The sequence below is a fragment of the Paroedura picta genome, chromosome 3 (assembly GCF_049243985.1).
Source record: "Paroedura picta isolate Pp20150507F chromosome 3, Ppicta_v3.0, whole genome shotgun sequence".
Classification (NCBI taxonomy): domain Eukaryota; kingdom Metazoa; phylum Chordata; class Lepidosauria; order Squamata; family Gekkonidae; genus Paroedura; species Paroedura picta.
In genome coordinates this window covers 73,189,553-73,200,163 of record NC_135371.1, presented here as the reverse complement: position 1 = coordinate 73,200,163, position 10,611 = coordinate 73,189,553, and positions in this window count along the sequence as shown.

Genomic DNA, 10,611 nt, shown 5'->3' with positions numbered 1-10,611 from the left:
TCTGTCTCGACATGTCTTTGTCTCCTCCTTCCATCTATCTGCGCAGCCATGCATCCATCCTTCCTTTTAAATGCTGTTTTTCTCCCATCCCTTCCTTCGTGGGTGCACTCTTTCCTTCCTGTGTCCCCTTTGTTTTCTCTCCTTCTGTCTCTTGGTGTGTCTCTCTTCCCCCCGCCCTCAAGTTGTCTGTGGACAGCGAAAGTATGCAGCAAGGAGTTTTCAGTGTGGTATTTGGGTGGCGAGTTAAGACGGGCATTCCGGGAGCTGCATTGGGGAGGAGGGAGGGGGGAAGCATCAGAGGGTTGTTCCCGGGACTTACGGGCAAGTAGGAGGGCGGCCTGCGGGAGTCACTGGTGGTGTGTGATGGTTGGTCTCTCTGTGGGCAGCAATGACGAACAGGAGATGGCGGTGGTGGCGGCAACTCCGTTGGGCAGTGGTTGTGGGGGGGCAGAGCGTTTAGCGTGATACAGAGGTATGGCTCTGATTGGTGGCGAAGTGTACTGGGTTGGAGGCGGGCTAGTTGAAACTGCAGGCACGTGTTGTCCTGATTGGCCGTGGAGGTGAGGGGTGGGTTTGTTGGTGTGTCAGGTTTCAGAATCCCCTGGATTGGTCCTTCTGCCATCAGAGTAGTGGGTTGGGGAGGTGTTTCATCACTCCCGAAAGCTGGAAAATGCACGTCAAAATGACAGCCTCAAAATGGAATCTGACATTCGGAGTATTTATCATGGACTCACCCCACCCCTTTCTCCACCCACTAAGCTCTTAGGGCTTTATTCTTACTGCTCCCACGGAGCGGTTTACAGATTATATGTTTAAATTCAATTATTTCAATACGATACAAGCATTTCTAACATATTCAAGGTTGGACCAGAAATTTTAACATTCTATACATATAATTTACATTGAACAGCAATTAGATACAATTTAAACGGTGCCAGCATCAAAAGATTGTTGTTAAACCCATTGTGTCCCTTGGCTTAGATTCTAATTATCTTTTTTTTCATTTGCAGAGGCACTGTGACTTGCAGAAGAAGGGGTATGCCTCTGTTTATACCTTATGATGTTACCAGGAGCCTAAAGATACCTTGGGTCAGGATTAGGGGGTGGGCACCTAGACAGACCAACTTAAATTCTATGAGCATTGATATACGAGTATAACATAAGACCCAGTGCTTTGTGTTCACCTGTTTCATTTAACACAAGTGGTTAACACCATCTTTTTCTTTCATTTCCACTTGAAAAAAACCTCTAGTTCAAGTAGAAATTTTGTGCTGGATTCAAGCCATAGGTTTTATACAGGTTCTGTTTTAAATGTGCACAAGAAGATCACTGAAGGATTACTCACATCCAAGAAGAATGTTACGCTACAAGTGGAAAGCTGCTTTCTCTAGCAATCACTTCTAGGCATGAGCCATTAATGCTCATAAATGTCTCCTGCAATTATTGTTATTATAATGTATAGTGTGCTTACTGAAGTAAGTGATGAAATACTTTTCATCACTTACTTCAGTTATCTTTGCAACAACCCTGCAAAGCAGGTCAACATTGTTATCACTTTACAGATATATGGATATTTAGTGAGTTCATAGCTAATGCAGGAAGGAACGAAGGACCACCTGTGGCACAGCTCATACCTAGAACTCCTGGACTATGCTAACAATCATTTGTGGTGCCAAACTAGATTTAGAGAAAGTTTAGTCATTTTCAGCAGGCATATCCCATTTTGTAATGGGGAGTGGTGGTGCTAGGTTTCTTTAGACTCGTTCTCCAAATGGCTAGAGGTGGTCCCGGTGACATCCATGACATCAGCTGTGGTCATAAAGATCCTCCAGCACCATTTGCGACACACAGACTACCGGGCACGATTCCGGGCATATTTGCAGCAGCAACACATCTGCCAGGTAACCTCGGCTCCATTCTACCCATGCTTTAGGATGCTTAGGGCCGATCCTGTGTTAAGCAGGGGGTTGGAGAGATGTGTGGCCCCTTCCAACTCTATGATTCTATTATTCGGATTCTACCCCTCGACAAATGGACAGGCTGAACGGATGGTCAGAACAACGAAGGGCGCGTTGTCCAAGCTCACACAGGGAGACTGGCAGACGCGCCTCACACAGTTCGTGGCCCACCATGCTGTCCTCAGTGACCGAGAAGAGCCTGGCTGAACTGCTGATGGACAGGAGACTCCGGACCCTACTGTATCACCTACACCCCGACCAGGACGATACCCAGACAAGGAGCCACGAGAGCCCCGCCGTGCTGTGTGTCTTTGTGCCAGATGGGACCGGTGTCCTACGGGGTCCTGGGCGAGGACGGCTGGACCCTCCAGGAACACATGGACCAGGTGCCCCGCTGCGACCACCCCGTGCAACCGGGTGGAGTGACACCCGAGGCCACCACTGATACAGCAAGACACAACAACCCTGCAGCCCGGTAGCCGAACAAGGGTTGCCTAGGTTAGAATCAGTGGAAGTGTCAAGCATTGTAAGAACTCACAACAAGCTTCTTTATTAAAGAAAGCGTTTTATTGAGAAGTTACTTCATACACCTAAGCTTAAAAAGTCAAATCTGCCTGAGGACAGATTTGCCTTCCCTTATCAAGGCAGTTCTCCCGCCTAAAACTTGAAAGTTCCCAAGGGAGGGGGAAAGGAGTCAACAGGTGCCATAAAACACAGTGTTACAATTCGCACGTCCTTGGTCTTCTCCGGAGACAAGATAAGATGTTATGGTTACAAAAGGCAGACCCGGCCAAGAGGTTCAAAAGACAAATAATTCACAGCTCTCTGAGATAACAGGGCGCACAACATAGTTTCAGTTTCAAGCAAGCATGCATAATATATGGGCCTCGGGCCTAAAGTACAAAGCAAGGAAAAGGTTAAACAAATAATCATGGAGAGACTCATGCTAACTCATGGCAGGATTCAGCAGCAATCCTGACAGGAAGCAGCGGCAGCGGACCCCGGAAATTTGGCAGTGCAGTCCGGCAGGGGCCAGCCCCTGCCGGCGCCAGAGCCACACCAGTCAGGGCGGACCCGCGTGGCCCCCAGATACCTACAGGACTTCATCCATCACCTCCTATCTAAGGGGGGAGGGGTATTGTGTATGCAAGGCAGCAGAGGGCTCAGCTTGGAGCTTCCTTCCTTCCTTGACCATTCAAGCAGCCCTGAAGAACAACCAAGCACCATTAAGCCAATCAGGCTCGGCCTAGGGCGATTCAACCTCCTGTACATAGGTATATAAGTGGGGGCTTGTTCAGGCAAGTCTCCAGTCTGCGTGGTTACCTTCCACATGTACCCACTCCTGGAAGCAATAAAGAGCTGCTTGATGCATGACTGCGTCTCACTTATTTTCTAGTGAACCCACTATACTAGCGATCCCCAACCTGTGGGCCGCCAACCACACGTGGTCCGTCGACTAACTGGAGGTGGGCCGCAAAGGACACCTTCTCCCCCCCCCGGCCCTTTACTTCATCCACGATCCGGCAGGCGCACATGGGACTATCTCGTTGCAGAGAAACAAGCTCAGGGTTCCCATTGATTTGTCATTGTCATGAGTTAAAATTTCCATGAAAATAAAATGTTCTTTATGTTCATTGTTGTGGCATGTCTATATCTTATTTTGAAGGGGTGTTTAAACATTCCCATAGCGACCAGAGTCAGAGAGCATTAGGGCAGTGGGCCTCAGTAAAATTGTCAAGTGTTGAGTGGTCCCCGGTGATAAAAAGGTTGGGGACCTCTGCCATATACAACACTTGCAACTAGGATGGGATGCTGAAAAGAAACACATCTGCTACTGTACACATCTGGAACAGAGCCCCACTGTCCAAGGGGGACCCTCTGCCAGTGGCACCCGACCTGCGGCACCCGACCTGCGTTGCGAGCCACTGTAGCAGAACCCCATTGTCTGAAGGGGGGACCATCCGCCAGCTGAATTGCTCGAAGCAGGCCCGCAGGCAGAGAAGGCTTAGTTGACCACTGAAAGCGTACCGGAGGGCGCACACTGCAGCATGGCTACCTTGGGACAGATTGAGCCATTCAACCCCAGCAACCCAACCCGATGACGAAGCTATGAGAAACGCTTCCGCCATATTCACACGGACAATGGCATCATTGATGTGGCAAGGAGACAGGCAGAGTTCCTGAGCTCCTGCGGGGCTGCCACCTTCGACCTGGCTCAAGACCACTTCGTGTCCTACAATGTGGACATCGCAAATCTGGATGAGATCCTCCACCGTCTCTGGGAGCATTATGACCCACAACCAGGGGAGATCGCTTGCCGGTATATTTCTTCCAACGAGGGCAGTGAGAAGGAGAATTGATTGTGGAGTTCACTGCTGTGCTCCGCAACCTCGCCCAAGACTGCCAATTCTCCAATCTCGAGGAGGTGCTCTGGGATCGTTTCATGTGCAGCATCAGGGAAGAGGCCATCCAGTGTCGGCTATTCGTAAAGAAGGGTCTGACCTTCAAAGACGCGCTGGAAGACGCCACCAATGCTGGGGTCACCAACCACAGCACCAAGCCCGTCCGAGGCCACAAGGCATCAAGGTATCCACCAGTGGCACAGCCTAGGACCGCCGTCCACCATGAGGACCTGAGCGAGGATGACGGGGAAGATGAGGCCGAGCTGGACCACAATGAGGTTCAGCAGCACCGCCCACCAGTACCCCAGACGAGGCCGTGCACTGGCTGCACAGGCCCACACGCATGCAGTTCATGCCGATTCCACGATGCAATCTGCCGCGTCTGCGACAAGAAAGGGCACATCGCCCGGGTGTGCCATTCACAGCCGGATTCCGCAACCCCACGTGAGAACGCACACCGCCAACCAAGGACCCATCAAGGCAACCGGGGACAGTGCCACCAGCAGCTCCTTGAGATCAACAGCACCCGCACCATCATCTTGAACTCCACATAGAGCAGAGCCAAGGAGAAGATACAGCTGGGGGTAAGCATAGAGGGGGCCCCTTGCACCATGGAACTGGACACAGGGTTGTTGCTCTCAATCATTTTGAGTGCGACCCTCAGGCATCTCTGACCAAACGGGGGTCCCCTGTCCACCCCGTCTCGAGTCCATAGGGTCCAAACCACATCACTATAGGACATCTGAGGGAGTTCCCGACCATTTTCAATGAATCACTCGGCCACTACACCAGGCCGCCGATCTCGTTGACCATTGACCTCCAGGTGGCACCCATTCGCCTCAAGGCCCAGCAGGTCCTGTTTGCACTCAAGCCCCGCATTGGCATGAAACTGGACAAGCTTCCAGCGCAGGGCAGGCAAAAGGCCGTGCCGAATGCACACAGAGAGACCCTGATCGTGACCCCTATAAAGCTGAACGGGGACGTGCCCATCTGCGCAGACTATAAATACACGCTAAACAAGGCACTGCAGCAGCACTTATACCCAGTGCCCGTAATTAGCCATCTTCTGGCATCACTGGCAGGGGGCAAGGTATTCGCCAAACTCGACTTGGTTCAAGCCTATCAGCAACTGCCGGTGACAAGGCAGCAGCTGAAACCCAAACAATCGTCACCACTTTCAGGGTCAAGTGCCTACAGTTCAGAGTCAGTGTGGCCCCCGGGATCTTTATGAACCTGATGGAAGATCTTCTCAAGGGAATTCCAGGGGTAATTCCATATTTTGATGATGTCCTCCTGGTAGGGAACACAGTCCTGGAACTCGCCAGCCAGCACAGGGAGGTCCTGCGCTGCTTTGCCGTGGCCAGGCAGAAGGTGAAATGAGAAAAATGCCACCTGGGTGTCACCGAGGTGGAGTTCCTTCGGTTCCTCATTGGAGTCCATTGGAGTCCACACAACCGAGGACAAGATGAAAGCAATCTGAAATGCGCCTCCACCAACAACCAAACACGACCTCCAAGCTTTCTTGGGCCTCCTGAACTTCTACCACTCATTCTTGCCCAACAAGGACATTGTTGCAGAGCCTCTACACAGGCTCCTCGACAAGAAGACCCCCTAGGTCTGGAGGCCCAAGCAGAAGGCCGCCTTCGACTCAGTCAAGTGTCGCCTCACATCCGACAGTGTACTGGCCCACTTTGATGAGCTGCAGCCGATCATATTGGTATGTGATGCCTCGCAACACGGGATCGGTGCTGTCCTAAGCCACCACCTGCCCGATGGACGTGAGGCTCTGGTGTCTTTTTACTCGCAGAGACTGTCTCCTGCCAAGAGGAACTACGCCTAAATTGACAAAGAGGCACTCACAATCATTGCTGGAATCCAGAAATTCCATGATTAACTCTACGGCCACCAGTTTACAATCATCACAGATCACAAGGCCCTGCTTGGCCTCTTCACAACGGACCGCAAGACGCCCCCAATCCTATCGCCACGGATGCTGCACTGGTCAATCTTTTTACACAGCTACAACTTCAGCCTTGTACACAGGCCAGGGAAGTCTATCAGGCATGCCGACACCCTCAACTGCCTGCCACTGCCACAGGTCACTGTAGATCCTGCCCCCGCTGCAGAGGTGCTGCTGATCGAATCTCTGCCACAACCACCCCTGCACTCGGCAGACATTGCCGCCCGCTTGGCCAAGGACGGCCTCATCGCCTCAGTGCTCAAATGGGTATGGAGGGGATGGCCAACAGGCAAACAAGACGTGGACTTTGCACCCTTCACTGCTCAGTAAACGGAACTGTCAGCACACAAGAGGTGCCTGCTGTGGCAGCACCAAGTTGTGGTGCCGCCCAAGCTATGCCAGGAGGTCATGGAAGCACCGCACAATGGCCAACCTGGCATCGTGCACATGAAGGCACTGGCTCGCAGCTACGTACAGTGGCCGGGGATTAACAAAAATATTGAATCCTGGGCTGCCATACCTGCCAGGAAAGCTGCCCACAGATACCGTAAGCGCTGCCGCGAGCGTGGGAGTCAGCCATGAAGCCCTAGTCCCACCTGCACATAGACTTTGTTGGGCCATTCCAAGGACACACATTCCTGATTGTGGTAGACTCGTTCTCCAAATAGCTAGAGGTGGTCCCGGGGACATCCATGACATCGGCTGTGGTCATAAAGATCCTCCAGCGCCCTTTGCGACCCATGGACTACTGGACACGATTGTTTCAGACAACGGGACCCAGTTCACTTCCACAGAATTCCGGGCATATTTGCAGCAGCACCACATCTGCCAGGTAACCTCGGCTCCATTCTACCCCTCGACAAACGGACAGGCTGAACTTATGGTCAGGAGTACACCACGAAGAAAGGACGGTTCAAAATTATTGTAACAAACGTCGGGGCGGAGCCATGGCACTTGGATAGCTCGAATACTTCGAGCTCCTGTTCCACTGAGGGTCAATCACTGCTGTGATTGACAGAATCGGGTTTTGGGTACGCTAACCCAACCATAAATCTTCTCAGGAATTCCTTGTGAATCTCTGGGGCCTCTCTGTTCCGCAGGGAAATTAATCTCCCACTGGAACGTAAGCTCAGTGTGCACAGGGTCCAGCAAGCGCCGTCCGCCATCTTAAAATCTTTTTTCCTTTTCATCTTTTTTCAACTCTGCAATCTACAAAGCTTATTTTAATCTACAAAGATAATTGGATACCTCCCAGCAAGACCTTCGACTCACCACAACTCCGGAGTGAAAACATCTGGCAGACATCAGATCGAGCCTACAAACAGTGAGTGGGGTTTCGCTCGGCACCTTCTTCCCTGGAATGAACTCTCGGCGTGGAGAGTTGCTCTCGCTAATCCAAACAAGCCAGAGTGACAGGATTTATTACCACTGAGGGGGTGAAGCAGCCAAATTCCAAGATATTGAGTCATTAATCAACGCAGAGATGCAAGTGCTTTTCCGCTTCTCCGTCTTTACTTTTCCCCCCGTTTCTGGCTCTGCTTGATGCCACCTCATCATGAGGCAGGCTAATTTTCTTTTCTAAGCGAAGAAGGACTTAAATCAACTCAAACTAATAAGTAACAGCTCTTATTTTATCTGTTTTTGGTCTTCGAAGATAAGAGAGATTAGAGCCGTGGAATCTCGCGAGAACTAAGCTCTAGAAACATTCCTTTAATTCAAAACAGACTGTTGCTTTCTTTAGGACTCTGTAGGACCTCTACTGGCTATTTGCAAAATTGCAAATATATTTTGGAAACAACATATGCATAATTGATTAACAAAATTCCGAACCTGGAACATGTTTTCGTTTAAAAAATTTGCATATCTTCTAGATAAACAAACACAAGACCTGAAAGAATCTCTAAATGGTTCACTTAAAAATATGCTCATGGAGTTTAAAGGCATTAAGGAAGAAGTCTCTAACAGGAATGATGAACCAATAGTAGTGGCTGATGATAGCTTTAAACAAGATGGAAAATTACCAGCAGAAGAGGAATCTGAAATTATGGAGATGGAAAAGGGGATGTCAGAGTCTTGCAGCTCAGATAAGGACACCCTACCTGAGAAGATATATAGCCACTCCAAAGCAACAATACACAAGAAAGACATATGGATCTGCGGTGAAAGCAATCGATTGAAAGGAGCTTCATGGAAAAACATCTGTACTGATATTGGAGTCCAGGAGGTACAACTGCTTCAAGATACTTCGAGGGAAAGACTACAACTGTACTTTCCCAGCCAAAGACCAATAGGACAGAACATTAGTCAACGGGAGCCACAAGACGTAATAAGCCTCGAAATGAGACCTCCTTAAGAAGCTTGGGGAATGGAAATGCAACACAGTGGTCGAAATTCCTTTCCTCTTTTACCTCCTGTATGTAGCCATATAGGCAATATAACTAGTTAAGAAGTTAATCTGGGGTCTAAGATCTTTTAAGTAAGCTGAATCTGTATTATTAAACCTAATTTCGCACTGCCTACTAGCTCAAAATCAAAGCATAACTAAAAGGAGACACCTAATGGAATGGGCTTACATTATAGTGTGGGGTTTTAGATTTCCTATGATAGCTGAGTTTGAATTATCTAGCATATCTCTGTAGTGACTTTCAGCCTAAATTTAAAGCATAACTAAAAGAAGGTTTTTAACTGAGGAGGTGTAAATATAACTAACGAAAAATCTATTCTATTAATTAATGAAGACTCCATTTTATTATTTCTGGTATTAACAATGTATACTTATACATATTTGTTTCTCTTCTTTCTGTACAATTAAGCAGGCTTATTCTTTTTTTTCCTTTTTCCCTTTTTCTAGTGAAAATGTGGAGGGCTCTAGGACTACGTTAAGTATAAACTGTTTATGATTGTTAAAACTATCAGAAACTATGCAAACAAATGTTGAAATGATGGTAACAAGGTAGACTTCTCTTTCTAAATGTGGTGCAAACGTGAAAAAGTCTATAAAAAGTCTATAAGCTTTGGGTAAAAGTCCATAATATTGTAGCCAGTCTATAATCTTAAATGGAGAGAAGAGGGTTTTTAAGATTGAAACAGGGAACCAAAATGTTTTTCCACAGTGTTTCCTAACCCACATACAGAGCTTCTTCTTCTATGCGACGACGGCAGAAAAACTAGAATTGGCCAAGAAATGGAAAACGTAAGAACTACCCTCGACAGAAGACTGGGTGAATAAACTAGCTGATCTTACCAAGATAGCCAAACTGACACTAAGAGGCCTTTCAAGAACAATGGGGCCCTTACCTGAACTATTTACAAAAGGGATTAAAAATGGGGAACCAAGTGTATCAAATGAAGAGTATAGCTCTCCTTTTCTGTATTAACAATGTAGATTGCATGTATCTCACTGTCTTCAACTCTTCAACTCTGGAAAATAAAATAAAAACTTTCTATAAAAAAAAAAAAAATTATTGTAACAGAAAACAGAACCTATCCCGGGCTATACAAAACAATTTCACAATAAATATAAATAAACGTTTCTTATCTCTTCTTTTATATATATGTGTGTATTAGAACAACCACTTCTAATACACATATATATATAAGAAGAGATAAGAAACGTTTATTTATATTTATTGTGAAATTGTTTTGTATAGCCCAGGATTGGTTCTGTTTTCTGAACTTATGGTCAGAACAACAAAGGGCGCGTTGTCCCGGGAGGGGACAACAGGGACAACAGGGACAACAGGGAGACTGGCAGACGCGCCTCACACAGTCCATGGCCTGCCAGCATACCAGGCTGTCCTCAGTGACCGGGAAGAGCCCGACTGAACTGCTGATGGGCAGGATACTCCGGACCCTACTGTATCACCTACACCCCGACCACGATGATACCCAGACAAGGAGCCACGAGAGCTCCACCGTGCTGCGTGTCTTTGCGCCAGATGGGACCGGTGTCCTACGGGGTCCAGGGCGAGGACAGCCAGACAGTCCAGCAACACATGGACCAGGTGCCCCACCGCAACCACCCTGTGCAACCGGGTGGAGTGACACCCAAGGCCGCCACCGATACAGCACCCAGTGAGATATAACAACCCTGCAGCCCGGTAGCCGAACAGGGGTTGCCCAGGTCTGAATCAGTGGAAGCAGCAGCGGCGGCCCCCGGGAATTCAGCAGTAGTCTGGCAGGGGCCCCTGCCAGCGCCAGAGCCACACTGATCAGGGTGGACCCCAGATACCTACAGGACTTTATCCATCACCTCCTATCTAAGAGGGGAGGGGTGTTTTGTATGCAAGGC